General features: G+C 40.0%; 1 long non-coding RNA gene across 1 annotated transcript; it reads right to left on the bottom strand.

Annotated features, from left to right (window-relative positions):
- Positions 1 to 945: 945 nt before the first annotated feature.
- LOC122654113 lies at positions 946 to 8,404 on the bottom strand. The gene is made up of 3 exons (XR_006331875.1): positions 8,322 to 8,404; positions 6,453 to 6,454; positions 946 to 957 (listed from the first exon to the last, which is right to left on the bottom strand). It is a non-coding gene; the product is annotated as an uncharacterized LOC122654113 (long non-coding RNA).
- Between the last annotated feature and the right edge of the window lie 1,319 nt (positions 8,405 to 9,723).

The raw sequence follows: 9,723 nt of genomic DNA, 5'->3' as shown, positions 1-9,723 counted from the left end.
TATATTGGTCCTTACGAAGACCTCAACAGAGTGGGACCCATAGCATATCGACTGGTACTATCGCCATCCTTGCAAGGCGTCCATGATGTCTTCCTTGTGTCAATGCTAAGGAAGTACATTAACAACCCGACACATGTACTCTCAGCTGAACCTGAACAACTGGATGTGGATATGACCTATGAGGAGCAGCCAATGGAGATATTAGACAGAAAGGAACATAATCTCTGTAACCGCACGGTCGCATTCGTCAAGGTTCGGTGGGGAAACTGTCCCATAGAGGAAGCATTGTGGAAATGCGAAGAGGAAATGTGAGAGAAATATCCCCAACTCTTCAAATTATAATGTAAGCCAATTTTGAGGATGAAATTTTTGTAAGGTGGGGAGAAATGTCAAACCTGCCCCTGACTGACTAGGATTTTGGATAAAGGATAGGAACCTATGACCAGTCACCCAAACACACTGTGGAGCATCACTCCAGCGGTTGAATTCAGTGGATAACCCCCGAGGATGTCATCCTATATGCCTATTAGAAGATGGATTGCAGACCCATGTAGCTGCACTACTCATAGCCTGATGTACAATTTAAACTCTAGGTACTCTCTCTCCTACCCAATTATGTGGGGCCCACACCTATTCAGATGTGTATCAGACCTTAGAGGAGGTGTTGGTGCAATGCCCATGCCATAGGCCAAGCACCTGTGCAAGCCCAAGGCCAAAACATCAATGTTGTATTCTCTAGGCGATGCACTGGGCAATTGCCCAAAGGCCCAGAGAATCGCTTAGAGTGGTTGAAACTATTCCTTTGGACTCCAGACATATGGGGACCACCCATACAGACCATGAACACTCTCTAGGGGTAGATGGGAATTTTAGGAACCATTACCCACCCCTGGAACCATGTGGACCCCACCAGTGCAGCTAGAATGCACTTAAAAATACATTCTTGGGAAATGGACCCTATGGCCAAACAGGCCTTAGTCAGCCCAGCACTATAAATAGAGGGGACAACTTCCTATTTCGTCCATTACTGTTATAGCTGAAATAGAAAGAGAGAAAGAGAAGGAGAAGGAAGAAGAAGCGAAGGAAAGGAAGAGAGCAGAAGGAAGGGGGACCTGTGTTGCATACTGAGCACTGATCCAGCTCATACAACCTCTAGGTAATAATCATAATCTCTGTATGCTGCTGTTCCATATGATTGTTCTCTGATCTCTGCTCTAATGGTTGTAACTCTGACTAGTAATGCCCAGAACACCATGGGAATGCCTTGGGAAGCATCAGATCTAACATGCACAACCATTGCATGTAAGATCTGATCATAAAACATCAAGCTATGTTGCTGTTTTTGCAGTTGAGATTGAAGTCAGTCTCTGTGCTTAACTTCACAACACAGTTGCACCTAGAATAGGCAGTCTGGGCATGGATCCTTGCATATCTTAGCATAGAATCAGTGTCATACCATGTAAATACACGTAAAAGAAGCCTTGCATGCAGCCCAAGCTGGATCCATGAGCCTAAGCTCAGTCTGGACAGCTATTCTTTGTGCTGTCAGAGCACCTCCTGGCTTCCAAATGGGAAAACCAAACCCAAAACTGATTGGGCCAATGGATTTTACTTCAATTATGGTCTATGATCATTCCCCATGCATCCCAGCTCGTGATCATGTCAGCCCCTGCTACAAAATCCAAGAAAATGAGCTTGATCTCGTGTTAAACAGGCTTTGGGCGATGCACTAGCGATTGCCCAATCGCCCAGTGAAACGCCCAGAGATATCATTTGGGCTCAAACTGTGTTCTGCCTTTTTGGACCTTCACCAGTGGCCTATGGGCAGTGTGATGGGGTGGTAAATGACCAAAATACCCCTCTCCACTTGTCCTTGTTGTCATCCATACCCTGGATGCTCAAGTGGGCCCTATAGGGCCAGGTAACTATGCCCAAGACTGGTTTCAGCTGGACTACTGACCCTGGTATTGGTTTGAGTGGTTATTGGGACCATGTGTTGGTCGGCAGATTATGCTATTCATGTACCAAGTCTGGTAAATCCCACATCTTCGGATGATGCACCGAAAGATAGACCTGAAAGCCCAGTGCAAGACCGAGAGAAATTCCAAGTACCACCAGTATAAATACAAAGTTAGTCCAGTAAGCCTAGACCAACCCTAGGACATTAATGTAACTTTAAACATTAATTAACACACTTTTATGATCCGATAAATTAGGTTTTGATCCCGTGCTCAAGGTGCAAAGTAAGACACCAACCGGAACAGAACCGACAGTTGAACCAGTAGGACCAGAACAAGGTGAGTGAAATTACACCATGTGTGTAAATGCAACATGGCTAATAAGTCAAAACAAGTGATAATGATACTATTACACTGTTTACTTAATTCAATTACTATGAATTCTGTTAAGTAAGGAATGCTTGTCTGGTGAATACTGTGCATGGACGATCAATGCTGTATGTGTATTGCTAGACTAGTTGTCGTAGCCGGCTTGGAAATGGGGTCTGTGGTAACCCGTAGAATGGGATACGATTGACACCACTCGACTCATACTATGTCATATAGATGCATTAGGCTAGAGTATCATCACCAGTGCTATGTAGCCTTGCCAACATGGGTTAAGGTGTTGGATGCCTGTGAGAGTGACCATATGAAAGAGAAAAAGAAAAAGAAAAGAAAAGAAATTGAATTGTGATTCACTGAAAAGGTGGTTATGGGGCTATAAGCCAGAAAAAGAAATATGATATGTGAAAAGAGGATGGATGCCTCCCAGGTTAATCCCAGAGGGCCGGTCAGGCTAACCTTGGGAAGGGATGCTGGAGCCGACTTGTCTTCTCCGATAACTCAATGGGTGTATCGCGGGAAGGGGTTAAAAGCCCACACCAGGGATACATGTATTGGTGATTGTAGGACTCATATGGTTGTGATTGCATGTGCATGCATGGTGATATTTCATTTACGGGCTCGGTGGAGCTCACACTCTGTTATATATGCTTTTGTTAGATGATCCTGCAGGTGGATGTTACTGTGGTGGGGAGGCTTATCTCTCGGAGGCGAGCTATGGTTGTTATGACGATATTGGTATGGACCTGGACGGAGGTCATACCGCTGATACGAGTATTCTCGGTGGTAGCTGATGAAGACCCGTGAGGGGTGCTGCTGACTCTGTTTTGACTGTGGGACTCCTTTTTGTTTTTGTTGGAGTTTCCCTCTTTTGTACAGCTTTGTTTTTTTGGCTCGGGTTGTCTTACTCTGTTTTTATTCTTTTGTGTAAAGTTGTGTCAGATAAAGTTAGGAGCTGCAAATGTTCAGAGAGTGAGAGAGAGTGAACTAAACAATACTTTTGTGTATATTTGTTTTCTTTGCCTTCTTTCAAGTTTAATGTATATATAGCTTTCCGCAACACTATGTGTTTTATATTTTGTATTACTGTGGATGTGTGTGTCTGTGAATGGATTAACAGCTTCTAGATCCTCGGGGTTTGGCGGATTGCTGCAGTGCAATTCGGGTCACCTACCTAATCCTCCCAGGGGGTGGTTTGGGATGTGACAAGGACTATATTAATATTGATGTTCTTTATTCAAACAAGCACCTCATCGAATTAAAGGTTTTTTTTTTGGTGAATAAAAAAATTCATTACGAAAGAGAGAAAGATACAATAGCTCCCTTAGGGAGTGAAAATAAAGAAAAGAAGGACCAACACCTCAAACAGGGGTGGGTTGGAGAGAATGGAGGATAGACCCCAGGAGACAACAATAAGCCTGTTCCTTAGGGAGTCCTTAGGGAGTCGATACAAAAGGAGGGAGGGGCCGAAGATAAATGATCTTTGATTTCAAAAGAAATGGAATCCCAAATCTGTTGATGAGATCGAGATTTGGAGGTCCATTTCCTAAGGTTACACTCCATCCAGATGTGGTTGATGGCGGCACATCTGGATGTCTAATGATATAAGTTTTTTCATAATATTTATTTATGGTGACCCTGTCAAAGGTAATCGTCAATTGGTTTGGGACAAGATTAACTCTCTTGGTAGTGGTAGAGACGATAGTTGGGTTTGTTATGGTGATTTCAACTCTTTTCTGTCATGGCATGAGAAGGATGGTGGGGGCAATATTGGATCTCATGACTTGGATGGCTTTCGTTCGATGGTGAATTCGTGTGGTTTAATAGATGATCCCATGGTCCAAAATTCACTTGGATTAACAAAAGGAGTGGCTCTTCAAATATCCAGAATAAACTGGATCGGGCTCTAACAAACCAAGCTTGGCAGTCTACATTCCCTGATGCAGTGGTTCTTATTAAAGCAGCAAGTCCTTCTGATCACAACCTAATAGTTATAGATTCTGATGGAGGTAAATTTAAGGGATACCATCCCTTTAGATTTGAATCAATGTGATTCAGACACCCTAATTGTAAGAACACAACCTCTTTAGCTTGGTCCACTTCTTCTCCTATTTCTGAGCCGTGTATCCTTTACCAAAAAATGGATAATTGCAAAAAAAAATTTCAAAGGTGGAACAAAGAAGTTTTTGGGTATGTACAATCAAAGATTAAAAATCTCCAACATGAACTTGAAATTTTGCAGGGCCTTCCTATAGCGATAGATTCTCAAGCTAAAGAAGAAGTCAAGACCTTACTCAATGAAGAATTGGAAAGAGAAGACGATATGTGGCGTCAAAAATCAAGAATCACTTGGTTGCAAAAAGGAAACTATAATACAGAGTTTTTCCTTATGTCTAACCTGTTGCATCATACCAATAACAAAATTCTTCATCTCAAGCTTCCCTCTGGAACATGGACACAATCAGACAAGGATATTTATAGAGAGGTGCTTGACTTTTACTCAAATCTCTACTCTTCCGAAGGTGTTGATGAAGATGCGTTTGACATCATGCTGGAATCAATTCAGCTAGTAGTCACTACAGAGATGAATGAGCGGTTGTGTACGATGCCTACAATGGAAGAAATGAAGATAACCTTATTTACCATGGCTCCCCTTAAGGCGCTAGGACCGGATGGTCTTCCACCAACCTTCTTTTAAAAGTTTTGGGATATTACTAGTCATGACCTCTTTAGTTTTGTCTTTGACTTTTTTGTTTTAGCTATATTGCCCAATAATTGTAATGAAACTCTTATTTCCCTTCTCCCCAAAAACCAAAATGCATAATGTATTGATCAATGCAAGTCAATTAGTCTATGTGCAGTGCTTGTGAAAGTAATTACTAAGATTATGGCCTTCAGACTCAAAGATGTTCTTCCTCATTTGATCTCCCCTGTGCAGTCAGCTTTCCTCCCAAGGCGTTCTATTTCTGATAATGTATTTGTTGCGGAAAAAGAAAGGCAAGAAACAGCTCCTAGCTCTAAAGCTAGACATGAAGAAGGCATATGACCAAGTGGAATGGGATTTCTTAGAAAAAGTACACCACAAACTCAGGTTTTGTAACAAATGGGTGATGATGGTAATGTCTTGTCTTCGCTCAGTCTCGTATAAAGTTATGGTGAATGGGGCGTTTTGGGGAATTGTTATTCCATCTCGAGGCATTCGTCAAGAGGATCCAATTTCACCAGCTCTTTTTATTATTTGTTCTCAAGCTTTTAGTACCTTACTTTCTCAAGCGGAATTAGAAGGGTTAGTTAGAGGAATCCGTGTTCGAAATCGTGTCATTCCAGTATCTCATCTCATCACTTTTCAGATGATTGTGTTTTCTTTTCTGAGGTTAAACTCTCATAAGTATGCCATTTCAATGCTTGGATTGGTATTGCAAGGCCAGTGGTCAAGCAGTAAATCTCCAAAAATCATCCCTATACTTCAGCCCAAACACTTCGACTCGCTTTCGCCATTGGTTTTCCTGTGTCTTGAAGGTGTCATATGGTAAAGGTGTTAGAATTGTGTGGCCCAACAAAAATTTATTTTGTGTAATTTTTGTTCATTATTGGATATTTCTATATTCTCATTTTGTGGCATGTGTCATGTGTCATTTATATTTTGTGGCTTGTAAATTGGTACCATGGTTTTTGGTCTACTTGGTTAGTGGATCGGTGTTTTGGATGATCATCCTGATGAGCCACTTTGTAGTCCTCGGCTTGACCGCACTTATCATGATGAGTTACATGTTTATGTATGCATTGTTGGACTATGATAGGTTTGAGGGGTTCAGAACCTTGTTTGTTTGATAATGTGTTGGTAGGAGAAGCCTTAGTAGCAAGGCAAGGATTATTGGAGGCTATTTCTGAAGGAGTAGATAATTTGATCGTGGAAAGTGATAATCAAGAATTGATAGCGGCACTTCGATCTGAGTCTTCTAATCTCCCTTTTATTATTTGTCCTATTGTATAAGTTATTAGGTATCTTGTAAGTTGTCTTGAGTCATGTAATTTCCAGTTTATCTCAAGAGATGCTAATGTTGTAGTAGATGCTCTTGCAAGGAGGGCCTTGTCCGTTGCGGGTAGGACATCTTGGCCACTTTTCGATCCCTGCTTATCTGAGCTTCTTCAGCCAAATTCTAGGAGTGTAACTCGTTTTTCTGAATAGATTGGCTTTTTACCCAAAAAAAAAAATCTTTATTTGTTCCTCCAAGACGTCTAATTTTGGAAATCATTTCTATGGTTCTTATTCTCACTGAAATAACTATAAGAGAAAATAAGTTGTGGACCTAAAGAAGGATTTAGGGTTACTTAACCTAGATTTGGATCTCTGGGAGTCCAAACTTGATGTGTTTATAAACACTATAGGAGACAAGATCAGGATAGAAAAGGGAACATAAGAAAATGTAATTGTATGTAATAGACACCCGGTGATGAAATTAGAGGTATGAGTGGTACTGGGCCACACAAAAATTTAGTAGTTCCAAATACATTAAGATCAAGAATAACTTAATAACGAAATATTAATGTTGTAGGTTCAGATGGTTGTTACAAACAGTGTGAACGATTTACTTGACTTAAGGCTTTTGTGGTGGAACATTGTTTGTTTTAGTAAATCAGTGAGAGCTCAGTAGGGGCTTGTTTATCTTATTGAACTATTATCTTGCACACTTGGTTGTTTGTTTATATTGGTGCAAGTGGGAGTTTTTATTTCCTTTACCTGGTTTGATACGCTTGTTTAGTGGAAGGACTTGGTGGATATATATTTTGTTTTAATCATGGCGTTTGATTAAATTTTGGTTATGTGATGAACTTCATTTCTTGCATGCATATGTTGTTTGATGTGTTGAAGGCTATTTTGGCCTAAGGATGTTTGATTGGCAATAAACTAAATAATTTAACTATTTTTAGTCAAGGATGTTTGATTGATGATAAGCCAAGTCGTTCAATTACCTACAAATATGACGATGTTCAAAGGTAATCTATGAGTATGACGATGCTCATGGTACGTTCGAGGACCCACAAGGAATGATGGCGATATTTATATGATCACAGACGTTTATGACATTTCTTGTACAAAATTTTCTCAAGACGGTTCATATTAATAAGTAAATCTTTGCTTGTAACTGACAGAAAGTGGTATGTCGTATATTGAGGCATGTTTTCTATTGCTACTCAACATTGATATACTTACTAACTGGATCAAGGTTTAGTAGCATTATAATTGTATTGAGATTCCATAACCATATCTGATAATGATATCCATATCTGATAATGATATCCTTATAATTAACCTAGCCCAAGTGGGAGATTGTTAGATTTTTTCCAATGATGATTTGTGGGCTTATTTAATTATCGGGTCGATCATTGATAGGAATCAAGAAATACATGGGCTGACGTAGCTTGCTACTTATTATTGAGATGGGCCACCGGCCCATTGTTGAAGTGGGCTAAGGTTTGGGGAGTATTATAAATACTAATGATGAGGGATCCCTGCAGTCACTATTCTCTTTTCTCCACAAGAAATAGAGCTTTGTTGGAGTCTATGAGATTGTAGAGGATTCCCATCGCGGTTGTCCAAGTTTATACGCGAACTCGCATTGTTCTTCGTGTTCTTCTTCAACACACAAAAAGGTTTTTCTATTTATTCTTCGTCAACATACGCGGTGAAAGATACTCATCAATTCCATTCTCTTTATTTTATTACATCGTGTTCTAGGATTTTGTATGGAATTGGACTGGGGTTTCATGAGAATTCAAAAGGTTGTCTAACAGGTAGATCATCCAAGATACCTAGCTTAATGCATAAAGCCCAGGCACCATCCTAATGGCTACCCAAGTGACCAAAGGGCAGGGCACAAAGGAGAGCCTGATTAGAAGAAAAAAAATATTACAAAGCACTAAAATGAAATATGCTGCAAAGTTGAAGAAAGAGAAAGTAAAAAATAAAAGACAAACCATCAGCCAGGTTGATCTGTTTGATGGATCCAACACCACCATCTCCATGAATTTCAATGCTTTTGATTTTGTCAGGAAGGATCAGTGAGGTTCAGGAACTGTTTGGTCTGAAACAAGTCTTTTAGACCATAGAAAACCCATGTAGTAGTAGTTATCTTTATGGTTGTAGTTAACTTCTTCAACTTTGGTACACAGTTTGAATTTGACCATTTATTTTAAATGTGACCAGCAAACTGCACCGAAACAGATTGAATCAACTATTCATAGTTTTCAGACTAGAGGACTGGCTATCTACATGGTTTTAAGAGTGAGGAATCGGATCGGTGAATTGGCGATTTGCTTCGAAATCCGCTGATTATCCACTATTCCTAATTCATTGCTTCCTGAATCGGTATCGGATTGGCAATTCTTAGTCATTTTCTTTATAAATCGTCTTGAATTGGATCGATTCATGGGCCAATCCAGATTCGTAAACCGATTTGATTTTCACCATAAAATAGTTGAGAGTCCCGATTCCTGAACCGAATCAGGCCGATTTGGTTCGAAATTCTCTATGACCAATTCTATTACTGTTCCGAGTTTTAAAACCTTGGCTATCTAGAAAAGACTCCAGAGGAGCCTCAAAACCAGAGAAAACCATGAACCGGAGACCGGTTATAAGTTTATAAAATCAAACCAAACATCAAACTGTTTATAAAATCCACTTTGGTGTCCAGCTACCAGTCCGGCTTTCTATAAGAATGGCGAAGAGTCCATATGCGAATCAAGAAATCTTATTACTATTTCCACATCTAGTGGAAGGAAAATCATGTCAAACATACAGAGAACTTGAGAACTTACCAAGTGATTGGATTTGATCAATGTTGATGAGTAAAAGAAGAGCTTTTTATTCATAAAATTCAAATTCTATAAGCCACTTTTTATTTCTTTTTTTGGGGGAATTTCCTAGATCTACTAGAAGCCGCCTTAGGCCAATGTTAAGAGTTAATAACGGGGCAGATAATTCTGATCATTTATAGGGAGTAGTTTCCCTCGATGACAGCCCACGTGCAACAAGGGTGACAATTAGGCTATCGGTTCAGCTTTTTATCGGTGTCGATCTTAAAAGGTCAAGATCGGGATCGGATCAATTAGCTAAACGGTTCCAAACCTGAAATCCAAGACCATCAACTAATGGGTGGGTCAGTTACAAGCAGTCCCAAAAAATATCCTTATTATCAATGATATTAGGATCAAATTTCCCTTCACCGTGTGGGGCAGGAATAGATGTGAGAAGGGTATTTTGGAACATACAAAAACCCTAGAATGGTGGGTGAAATGTTCTTTATTGGTCGAGGAAAACTTCGTTCACAATATTTTTAGTAATTTCTTTTTGATAGATATTATAAGACTAATTTCAATT

Source organism: Telopea speciosissima, chromosome 3, assembly GCF_018873765.1.
Source record: "Telopea speciosissima isolate NSW1024214 ecotype Mountain lineage chromosome 3, Tspe_v1, whole genome shotgun sequence".
Lineage (NCBI taxonomy): Eukaryota > Viridiplantae > Streptophyta > Magnoliopsida > Proteales > Proteaceae > Telopea > Telopea speciosissima.
The sequence above is the reverse complement of the archived record's forward strand: the minus strand, read 5'-3'. Positions and strand labels throughout refer to the sequence as shown.